This window comes from Lemur catta, chromosome 9 (genome assembly GCF_020740605.2).
Source record: "Lemur catta isolate mLemCat1 chromosome 9, mLemCat1.pri, whole genome shotgun sequence".
Classification (NCBI taxonomy): Eukaryota; Metazoa; Chordata; class Mammalia; order Primates; family Lemuridae; genus Lemur; species Lemur catta.
Genome location: NC_059136.1, coordinates 54,306,851 through 54,318,376, shown reverse-complemented (window position 1 = coordinate 54,318,376; position 11,526 = coordinate 54,306,851). Strand labels below are relative to the sequence as shown.

The window sequence follows — 11,526 nt, the reverse complement described above, 5'->3', positions numbered from 1 at the left end:
GTCAGTGGCGAGTGTGCCTTAATCAAAAACCATGTCTATTAGTAAACGTCATGCAACCATCACAGGGTTCATTGTTCTCTTTTCCACTTTAAACGCTGATGCCAGTCAACAAGTTGGCACTAAGTTTCTGGCCTTGAATTTTTTTTCCAGTTTGGATAGAAGAGCCAATTTGTGTCAAAGAAGATGTATCTTAATTAATCAATTTAAACTATATATATTTGTTTCAGTAAGCAGGTTATTTCAATTTACCTGCAGCTGTGATAATCATGGAAAAAATTCTTCTTGATGAAACATCGTCATTTTGGCTTCTGTGCCTCTCCTATTTTGATTTCCTTATTTCTAAAATAAAAAGAAGAGAATCTAGTAGATTCTATCCTTGGGGCACATGAAAGTAATAATAGGAATCCAGGTGATATTTTCAATATCTGAAAAAGAAAATAGGATTAAACATTACTCATTTACTTTGCAATAAGAGTGCATAAGCTACCAAAAAATAAAATTTATTTACAGTTTTTAAAAATAAAAATTATATTAGTTCATTGGTTTGTACTGGTTTACTCATGTTGAGTTAAAGTTATGATTGGAAGTTATTATTGATAAATAAAAAAGAAACAAAATATTTTAAAACATGACGTACATTTTTTCATACATTTAGTAGTTTTAGCTAACTGTAGGTTAAGATATTGCTCCCAGAAGCATTTCAATAACAGAATTTAAAATATTCCAAAGCCTTCAAAAATAAACCAATGGAAGAAATATTTTAAGTAGGGGTACTTTCCGTAGGCCCACAAAATGTAAAATTCTATGACATTAGAAGACCTCTGTTTCATGGTGGTACTCTTTGGGAAATAGATTCTTAGACGGAGATTGGCATGCAGGAAGTTTACTGGGGAGTGGTGGTAGGAGCACACCCTGCTAGGGAGGGAAGGAAGCGCGCCTTTCGGTAATGCAGAAGTCCTCAATCAATCCCACAGAGACCTCAGGAGCCAGGATGACCTTTCAGAATGGTGGCAATTTCCAGAAAGGGACTCGGCTGAGCCATCAGCCTCACTACTCCAGCAGCTACCTGAAGTGCATCACAGCATCCACCCAAGGCTTGTCTCTGCTTTTGTGCAAACACTGATGCTATCCCTCCTCTGATATATATGAATACTTATCCCCCAACCCCAGGATTTGTATTCTTGTATATTAATGTAATGTATTATGCCTCTGTCTTTAGACTTCCTGGTTACTAAGGAGTGTTAACAGAGAAAATTGTACAACTTTAAGATGGCAATTCTTCTCATGGTTTCACAGGAGGTAGGTCTCAGAATTGAGAGCTCACGGATGCCCTTATTGGCAATAATACATTATCCATGAAGAAAAGGGTAAGGGAGGAAAAGAAAGGAAGAAGTTACAAGCACCTACCATATGCCATGTCCCGTGCTGGAGTCTAAAGATTTAAAAAAGAGAGTAAGACACAGCAGGAATGCACAGACTTACAAATTAGCCATTGCAACAAGGTATTATGGGTTCTCTGAATGAAGTAGGATTCAGGGTCAATGGAGGCATAACAAAAGGTGGGGTTAGTTTACCAGAGGAGTATTCAGGAAAAGCTTTCTATGAAAGGTGACGTTTGAAGTGAATCTTGAAAGATGATTAAAGATTGGCCAGGGAAGGTGCAAGGAAAGGGATTCCAGATAGGGGAATCAGGGTATGCAAAGTCTTAAAGGCCTGGACTTGCTTTGGGAACTCCAAGCGAAGCTTAGGTTTGGGGGAATGTAATGCTGAGTGGAGAAGCTTGAGCATTAGGTAGACCAGACCACAGAGGTTTTTAAATCTTGCTGAGCAATTTGTGCCTTGAAGGAGAACCTCTGAAAAATGCGTGTATATGCACATTTTTTTTCTTCTTAAAAAGATGTGCATTTTTAAGTACTCACTTTGGCAGTACTTATTAGTAGTAGGTTAAAGCAAATTGTAAACTCTTGGAGGGACAGGCCCTTTTCATATTCATTTTATGTAAATGCCATGCGTGCACAGGAAATAAAAGCTGAAAATAATGGTGTTTAAAAAATATGCTGACTTTGTCTCATATTTGCTTTTTTAAAAAATTAAATAAAAATAAATGTGAGGATTCATGTTTATCAGCCCCAGCTGACATTACTACGGTCTTCATTAAAACTAGACAAATCAATTAAGCTTTGCCAGACTACTTTAAAAACTCGTGCTGGTGGTTTCTGTTTATCCTAAAACAATCTAATAAAATTTAGACTGAGAATTTCTTGGGAACGTGTTTGGCAAAGAAATAAGTATTCTTAGATATACTGAAAATATAGAGCAAAAATACACTCGTCCATTGATTACCCATCCATCCACCCATCCATCACTTCATTCATATCTATCCTCGCCCACTTCAGGCATTGTACAAGACACTGGACCTGCAAAGATGAATAAACTCTGTCTGTGTTCAAAGAGCTTACAATGGAAGCTCAGAGACACATGTATAAACAGATGATGGCCACACTACATGGTAATGTAAATGCTATTATAAACAATATGTTTTCAAATAAAATAGAAATATAATTTTTCTTGGTCAGCATGATGACAAAGAAAGCGTAAAGCATTTGAAATTAGAATAGCAGGGTTTAAGTTCTAGATAGAGAATTTACTGTCTCGGTAAACTTGATCATGTTATTTGACCACGCTCACATAAGAGTTTTCAAAAAATAAGTTCAAATGAAATAATGGCTGTATGTTATTTAAAATAACGAGTTCACTAAATTTGCTGCATACAAGACAATTATGTGAAACACAACAGCATTCTTTTATACCTGTCGTGAGAAGCACTACACCATCAGCCCTAAGTGGCCACGCGTATTCTTGTCGGATATGCCAAGAATACAAGCTCCTGACCTGACCATTGTTACCCTGGGCATCTCTCAGGTTGTGTTTGTAGCAGGTTACTTTGAGGAATGAGGTAACATCTCCACCCAAGCCAGGGCAGGCTTGCTTTTGCTCGCGATTCAGGTGGAGAATACCCCAAGCCCAGTGTCCTGTAAATGCTGCCTGCTGCATGTGTCAGCATCAATAATGGGTCATTTACTTCATCCCCATGGGAAGGTAGAGAACCCACGAGTATCTCATTACTGCTTTTGCCGTGAATAATAAAGTTCTTTCTCTGACCCAGGAACCCCATGTCTTTTGCCAGCATTCATGAAACAGTAACAGGCTGGCTTCTTAGTTTGCAAATTAGTGTGAAATCTCAGACCTTGGATGATTCTTGACAATAACTACAATAGATATTTAATACTGTAACAAAAGAGAGTTTTCCATCGGCAGCAATAAAAATTTAGATTACAGAGAAGTAATTTATGGAAAAAGTACTTTTGACCTATATGAAGAAAAATGCAATATTGTATTGCAATTAAAGAGGGCACTTGAGTGAACGGAAAACAATGTTATATCTTCACATGGGAAGATTAAATATTTATAAAAAATCAGTTCTCTTCAAATATTTTCATAGGTGAAATGCAACTCCAATCAAAATCCAAATAAGATGCTTGGGAACATTACTTCTTAATCCTGAAGTTAATAGGGAAGAATACTTCAAAGAATTTATTAATGAAATACTAGAAAAGAGAAGAGGGGTAAGTAGCACAGAGGTTAGGAATGTGAGGTGGCAGTGTAGCAGAGTGGATAGCCACTAGAATAGCCTGAGTTTGAGCCTTGGCTCTGTCATGTATAACTGTGGAACTTGGCCAAGGTACTTGACTTTCCTTAGTTTTCTCATGTGTGTAATGGGGCTTGTAATAGTAACTACTTTGTAAGGTGGTCGTGCGGATTAAAGCACTTAGCAATGCGTTTGGTACTTAGCAATCAATAAATGGCTATTATTAGTTTAAACTGATAAACTAATATTAAAATGTATCACAAAGCTATTTGTAAATGGCGCAATAATCCAGATAATTGAATCAGAATCAGTCTATTGTCTTTGATCCATACATCTTCATTCATCCATAAAGAAAATATAATTTATAATAAGGAAATACCACAGATAACTAGAGAAAGAGCATATACACACAAATATATGTGTATGTATATATATATATTTACATACATACATACTTATATAGACACACAAAACTTTGTAGTAAAGAAAATATCATAGATGAGTGGAGAAGGGAAACATACATGTTTATATATAGTGTGTTTATATACACATGTATAATAAAGTCAACTTCAAAAGGTTGAGATTCAGTGCTACACTTGATGAAAAGGCAGCCCTCAATAACAGACTAATAATTCAAAAGAAAATTCCTTAGAGCACACTAAACCTTATTTGATATGTAATCCTACCCACTAGGAAATACTTTATGTAGAATTTCCATTGAATAGGCTCTTCTTTCCTGTTTTCTGGGCTGCCAAAATCAAATACAGGCTCTGGTGCAAAGGTTAATCACATTCCTTTAAGGGGAAACCCCTTTAAAATCTGATTGCCAAGTGTTAGGGGAAAATTGTAAATATGTAGTAAGTTCTGAATTAAATTTAAGGTTATTTTAATTATAAAAGCATTAATGACAGCAGGAAATTTAATGAAATAGTGGACCATGAAATCAGTGTTATCATTTTAATACATAACAGAATATGACAAACTCTATAAGATTCCTGTTCTCTTTCATGTCTATTACAATTTCCTTCTATTAGTTTCTACAAATAGAAAATTACATATAAAATTGAGTTTAACCAAATCTCTACTAAAATCAGACAATCTGATTTGGTATTATATAACCACACTGAAATTTCATTTAATTTAGAAAGGGCTTCTCTTGGTGCCTTGAATACTAACTACTCTTCTAACAACACGTGTGGAGCTCTGGGTTTGACAGGGGAATAATCCTAGCGCTGAACAATAGATCAAGATTTTAACAGAAAGAATGAAGACGGATAGAAATGGAGAGCTTGACCCACGCTCATATAGGAGAGACTTCAAAAGCATTTCTTGAAATGGTCTGAAAATATTTACTCTTGCTTATCACCTTACAAAAGAATTCTTTCTGAGAAAAAGTTGAAGATTCAGATGTCAGTCCTGACTGTCTCCAAATACGGCATGTCTGAGTCTCCCCTGGTCTCTGTGAAGAATAAAAGGCCTTAGAAAATAGGTCTTATGTGCTTCTACTATACTCACTGAATTGTTATCATAGCTGCCTATTGTAAATCGGTAATTATTTGAGGTCTTCCACCTCTTTCACACAGATGAGAGGTGCTTCAAAATGAAATATTTTAACAGATGATTAATTTGTCTATTTTAGAGAGAAGGACCAAATCGAAAAGTTAGGAGAGAGGGGACTCTTGGGGGAAGTACTAAAACTTAAAGGAAAGATGAGGGGTCTCTGGGTGCTGGTGATGCTCTTGAGCTAGGTGCTGGTTACAGGATGTTTGTGAAAGTTAACTGAGCCATATGATTATAATATGTGCACTTTTCTGTATGTATATTAGGCTTCCCAAAGTTTTTATTTTTAAAAAAGTAATTGCCTTAACATTCTCTAATAAGAATACAGATGCCTGAAATAATGTAAAAATCTCAAACAGTAAAAATTTCTATGTTAGCATTTAGTGGAAATTTCTAGATTTGGCTTTCCCTTACGCATCATAAAGATAAGATTAGAAGCAGGTAACAGGATTCCTATCTCTTTTGAATCTGGCTAGTCCACTGTGACTTGTCCAATCCTATCTCCTAAGGTCTACACAGTGAAAGTATCCTCAACCATGTAATCCTACAGAATCCTAAAATGATTGCCTCAAATGAGTGCCTAAACCATTGATCTTGTTTTGATTGGTCTTCAAGTTTGCAACTGTTCACCAGCTGAGTGCTTATATTGAATCCCCAGTACCTAATAATTACTGAATTACTACCTCATTTAGGCAGGTTGCCTTCAGAGGATCTAGAAATATAACTCATTCCAGCCTTTAAGGGTTTCCACATCCAGCCAACTCTCTTCTCTTTGACTAATTCTACCCAGAATGGTTTGTCAGGCAGTTTTCTCCCCCGATTCTGAATTTCTTAAGGACATTATTGTAAGATCAGGCCGGGAAGCAATGCAGGGTAATAAAAGTAGCACAAAACTGAGAATCAGAGCAAGAATCCACTGGTTTCAACCCATGCTTTATTTTCAATAGCTGTATGACCTCAGGCGACCTCTTTGTAAAATAGAGGTCGAATATCTTCCCTCAGGGGTTCATTATGAGGGTGGAATAAGATAATGTATGTGAACATATTTTGTGTGCCATAAACAGCAGTGCCAGAGTTATTACAGTGACGTAGGTTATTTGTTGTAGGCTGTGGGTATGTACTTAGCACCAAGGAGTTACTATTGCTTTGAAAATATTTTTAGCTCTTCTCCTATAAAGCAGATATTCACAACTGCATCCAAGGCATAGGAGTGCTGAATTGTTTTTGTTCCACTTCTGGCCACTTCATTAGGCATTTCAAAGGCAGTGTGACTTAGCTAAGCTTGAAGTGCAGAGGCCAAATGACAGTGCCAACCCAGTGGGGTGAGGTAGTCCTCTTCTCACCTTCCAGACTACCATCTGAAAGAATTTTGTATTTGTCCTTAATGTGCTGCGCTGGGAGTTTCCCAGATAACCAACCAAAAGCAGATTGTGACAGCAGCATCTAGGTCATTTGAGGCATCTTGGAGCAAGTCTGTTCAGAAAATATTCAATGAGTTTAAAATTTTAAGCTCCAATGATAATGGACAATGGGTCAATGGGGCTCTATTAAGAAGCTGGGTCCGGAGAAAGTGACTTCCGTGGGATGCTCCAGTATCTAGAGACCATTAATTTAGAGGTGGATTGTTTCATGGATCAAGAAGACATTTCCTAGAGGAAAACTATTGCATAACCTTGGACTGTCTCCTATGGAATCCTGGGCACCGTTATCTCCATTTAATTCAAACAGAGTTTTAAAAAATATCCCAGTTCAACCCTGCAGGAATTCTGAAACATGCCTCAAAGGCTTTGTAAGGTTACATGGCCCAGAGGGAGTTGGAAACTAAATTGAATTCTTTAGCTTTACAATTTCTTTACTCAGCTGGAGCTTACACGTTACATTATTTAATGCACTTTGGAGTAGTAGCCTCTGTCTTGTTCTTAAGTCCCAGATAAGCCATAACTAATACTTCAAGAATTAGAAAATCAGAGAATAGACAGCTTAAAATAAACATAAAGATGTTTGCAATTCTCATGGAAAATAACAACTCTCTATTCTAAGGAATACAGACCATAAATATGCCCACAGACCAGAGTTCTAAATCTTTTTAAGGGGAAGCCGGGTGGCTAAGCGAGTTAATCATATTGCTGTCCTATGGGCCGGATGGAAGGTCATGCAGTGCCTTCGAATGCTTGTTTCAGTTCCATGTATTGTAAGAATGGCACCCTCATCAGAGCAGCAATCAAGCCGTCCCTTTTGCAGTGGCCCCTTCATTACATGCTTTCAGAAGCTATAGTGCTCTAGCCACAGCCTGGTGTTATTCAAAGAGGGAAAAAAGGGATCAGACTGAAGGCTGCAGAAGGGGGCCTTGCAGTCGACCCCCAACAAGAAGGGCTAGGGCTTTTCTTAGGAGAGAGGTCTGAGGGTGTAACTGCAGACACAAAAGGAGCAGTCAGCAAAGGAATTGGTATCAGGTGCAGGTTTCACCGGGGCCTGGGTGGAGAAGGCAGAATTCACTGTGCTGTGATTTTCCGGCCGGCAATAATCCTGTCCCTTGCTGGCCGATGGTAGTGTCTAAGGGCTCATGTCAGGTCCCTGGTGTTAAACATTGGCTTGGCTTGAGCTGCCTCTTTAAAAGTACAGATCTCTTCAGGGGAAGCAACTCATTAAGCCACTTAACACTACAGTTTGAATGAATCTGGAGAGACAGGGAAGGGAGTACAAAGGGAAGGTGAGAGGTGCCAAAAACCAAACTACACATTTATGCCGAGCCTTGCTAGGGAGGCAGGGTGGGTGGGTACGAGACAGAGGAGGAGCCATTTGCTGCTCCTTTGCTTGCACAGTCCCAGGGCAGCGTCCCTGTCAGGGGAGGTCGCCACTGGGAGAGGAAGGCCAGTGTGCGGAGTCCCCGCTTAAGCAGGAGCACCTCCCTCCATGCCGCCCCCTTCTCCAGCCCTCTCCAGGCTTGTCCTCTCTCCACACTCACCCTCTTTGTGGCTTCCTTCCCAGGCCTCCTATGTGTGGTTCTCAAACCCTTCTGAAGGTCACCCTGCGGCCATCTCACACCCAGTGCGCCTGCTCACGGGGGCAGGGAGCTGGCGGGAGGGGCGGCAGGGCAGCCCACGGGCTTGAAAATAACTGCTCGGAGGAGGGATGGAAGGAGGTGGGATGACGCTGCCCGGGAGGTGAGGCTGAAGGCCGGTGGAACGAACGTTCTGCGTGGGGTGGGGACCGCTGAGGGGCACACAGCAAGAGGGGAGACTGACGGATGGCAGGGGAGGAGTGCTGGTTGGATTTAAGGAAGCGTCATCATCCCTCTTTTAAAAACAATAGAGTAGGAGTGAGAGAGAGGCTTGGCTTAACCAGGGATATACTGCAGGGGAAAAGTGGGAGAAAAGAAATAATTTGTGAAGTACAATATTTTCCCAATTTTTTTAAGGTCGCCGGATGCTGTTTCTTTGAATTAAGTTGTATCCCAGACTCTAATGAAAGCCTAACTTCGCTGGCTGAACTGGGGGTAGGTGGCCAGGAAGCTAGTCCAGCAATTTCTCCCTGTCGGCAGAGGCTGTCCTGAGGGATCACAGGCTTTTTGAAATGCAAACTAAAAAGCCCTGGTACAGTGTTTTTAGTTTACAAAGTACTCGCACATACTCTACCCCATCTGATCCTAACAAAAGCCTTGACATCGTTATCATATTACAGCTGAGGGGATCGGGCCAAGAGAGCTGAAGGAAGTGGCCACTCATATTAGGCATGACAAGGACCTCACCAGGCGTTCTGGCCCCAAGGAAACAGCCCACTGCCCAGCATAATGGGCATGATGCACGGCCTCGGAGGAGCTGCCTCCAGACCTGTAAGAAGCCCCACGTCTCTGCCTTCTGCAAGCTCAGTGAGAAAGTCGTTAAGGTGCACCTGTATTGGGGAATCGTTCCATTTCTAAAACTCAAAACCAGAGACCCGAGCTACTTGGGACTACGGAAGGCAGAGAGCAAACAAGGACTCTGTGATGAGGTGATTCTTATGAGTCTTCCCACTGCATAAATTATCCAGAAATGGACCGTCCCGTCCCCGGGTCTGGGACACAGGAGTCTGCCAGAAGCCTGAGAGAAGGACTTAGTGAAACAATTAAGACAAAGATGAGGTGGCAGATGAGCAAGCTGATGCTTTCAAACTAATTGAGAAAAGAGAGGCAGATGTGCATGGGAAATGCTGGCTTTGAAATTGTCAAAATCAGAACATAAGTAAAGTGACACCTGTTTTGTCTAATTCCAGGCACCTTTCAAACAGAGATGCAGGCCCTACCTCTGTCACCCACTCCAGGCATACTCTTGTGGAACAGGAACATACAGCTGCAAGTTGTTTTTGAGGATAGTCCACATCACTGCCTCCCATCTCATGCTGGAGAATTCCTTCCTTCAGAGCTCATGCATGATTTGCCCTTTGGCGTTTTAATGTAGGGCTGAGTGTTGCCCTCTCTTTTCTCCCCTCCCTCTTCCTGCCTCCCTTCTCCGAGTTTCCTCCCATCTCTCTTTCAGTCCACCCACATCCTTTTCTCCCTAAAGTGCTTCTTCCTCTCTCTGCCTCTTTCACTTCTCTCTTCAAAAATGAGAGTGAGAAGAGAAGGGCGGTAAGGGAATTCCACAGCCTGAATACCTTATTCTGTGTGTTCTCTCTTACTCGCTATCAGGGGAAACTCTTGCTCCGTACTTAAAGCGCTGGTTTGTATTTTCTGCATGTGCTGACATGTTCTAAAATATTTAAAAGAAAAAATAATGCATTCATTGCATGACAAAATATGATCTGTGTCAAAGGGCAAGTCTGGTAGGAAGCAGCTTTAGCAGGAGCCAGGATGGACCTAGTCAAGGGCAACAGCCAACCCCAGGTTCCCAACTTCCTTTCGGCTGCCACGAACACCCACTCGCCAGGGCTCTCTATCCTCAGTCCTCAGTGGGCAGCACACAAGAGAGCAGGGGATACAGGGCCATTGTTCTAGGTTCCAAGGTCAACAATTCTACATACTCAAGCTGGCCTTACGGACCCTGGATTCCTGTCTCACTAGCCTAGCACTTTTCTAGGGGCAGTTGAGACCTTAACCAATTTCTGTGGATATGGCCTCTTACCTGTCTACACTGTTAAATTAAATAAACAGGAGAACGTTGGCCTGGAGGCTGACTTGTACTTTGAGTTCCTATTTAAAAAAAACAAAATCTAACTTGGGAGTCAATTTTGTAACAAACAGCCAAATTTCAGCCAATGACAGGCAGCCAATTGATCAGACTATGCCCAAATAAGGCAAATGCCTACCTATAGCCAACCAAATGATTTCTCCACTTTGTTTCTGTATTCAGCCTGTACAAGCTCACTGCTCACAGTGCTGGGCAGAGCTCTCTGAACCTGTTCTGGTTCTGAGTGCTGTTCAATTCATGAATTGTTCTTTGATCAAATAAACTCTGCTAAATTTAATTTGTCTAAAGTTTCTCTTTTAACCTCTTAACTCTGATTTTCCTCCCCATCTACCTTTTCTTTCTGCTCACCTACCCATATGATTTCTTACATTCAAGCTCTGGTGGCATGATACATTTGTGGTCCAGAAACATTAGCATGGTAATGAGCACTTGTTAAGTGAAGAAAATAATCTTCATATGCGGAAAACTATGATCATGAACCTCGACCTCTCTCCCTAGTCCAATACTACCCCTGTGGTTGTTAGCTTCACAGTATCACTGTTCTGTGTAATTCCTTTGCATATTTTTATCTCTTCTTTTCTCTATCATTTATACAATAATCATACTCCAGCCCTTTTATATTCTACCTGCAAAATGTTCTTTAACTTTGTCCTCTCCTTTCCATTTCTTGGATCACTGTCCTAGCTTAGGCTCCTGCTATCTCTTAACTTGAAAGTTGCCATTCAATGATTCTTTTCCCTTTCCTGTTCATCTTCCACTTTTCAGATAATTTCCAAAAATCTGATTTTTATTACTCCCTGGCCTAACTGTTGCTGCTGGCTCCCTACTGACTGGCACAACGCTGATGCTCCCAGTGACCTGGACACAACTCACTTTCCAGTTTCATCCCCCATCATACACTCTCCCTTCCCTCATCCTGTACTATCCTCTGTTTTGAAAATAAGCCAGTCCCACTAGAACCCTCTGCCAGCATTTATGCTTGAGGTCAAATTGTTTCTTTTTATTAGAATATATATTTAAATTTCTTACTCACCTAAACCCTACTTAACTTTCAAAGCAGAGCTCAAATTCTGCCTCTTCTGAAAGGTCCTCTTCTGTCTACCGGGCAGAATTAAGTACCCTTTCTTTGTTCCTATAGTACATGATTCATAG

General features: G+C 40.6%; 1 long non-coding RNA gene across 1 annotated transcript in view; it reads right to left on the bottom strand.

The window, feature by feature from the left end:
* Nucleotides 1-262: 262 nt before the first annotated feature.
* The window catches only part of LOC123644957, a 52,389-nt gene continuing 41,125 nt past the window's right edge, over nucleotides 263-11,526 (bottom strand). The window contains exon 3 of the long non-coding RNA XR_006737326.1: nucleotides 263-425. This is a non-coding gene — a long non-coding RNA (uncharacterized LOC123644957). The remainder of the gene's footprint in view (nucleotides 426-11,526) is intronic.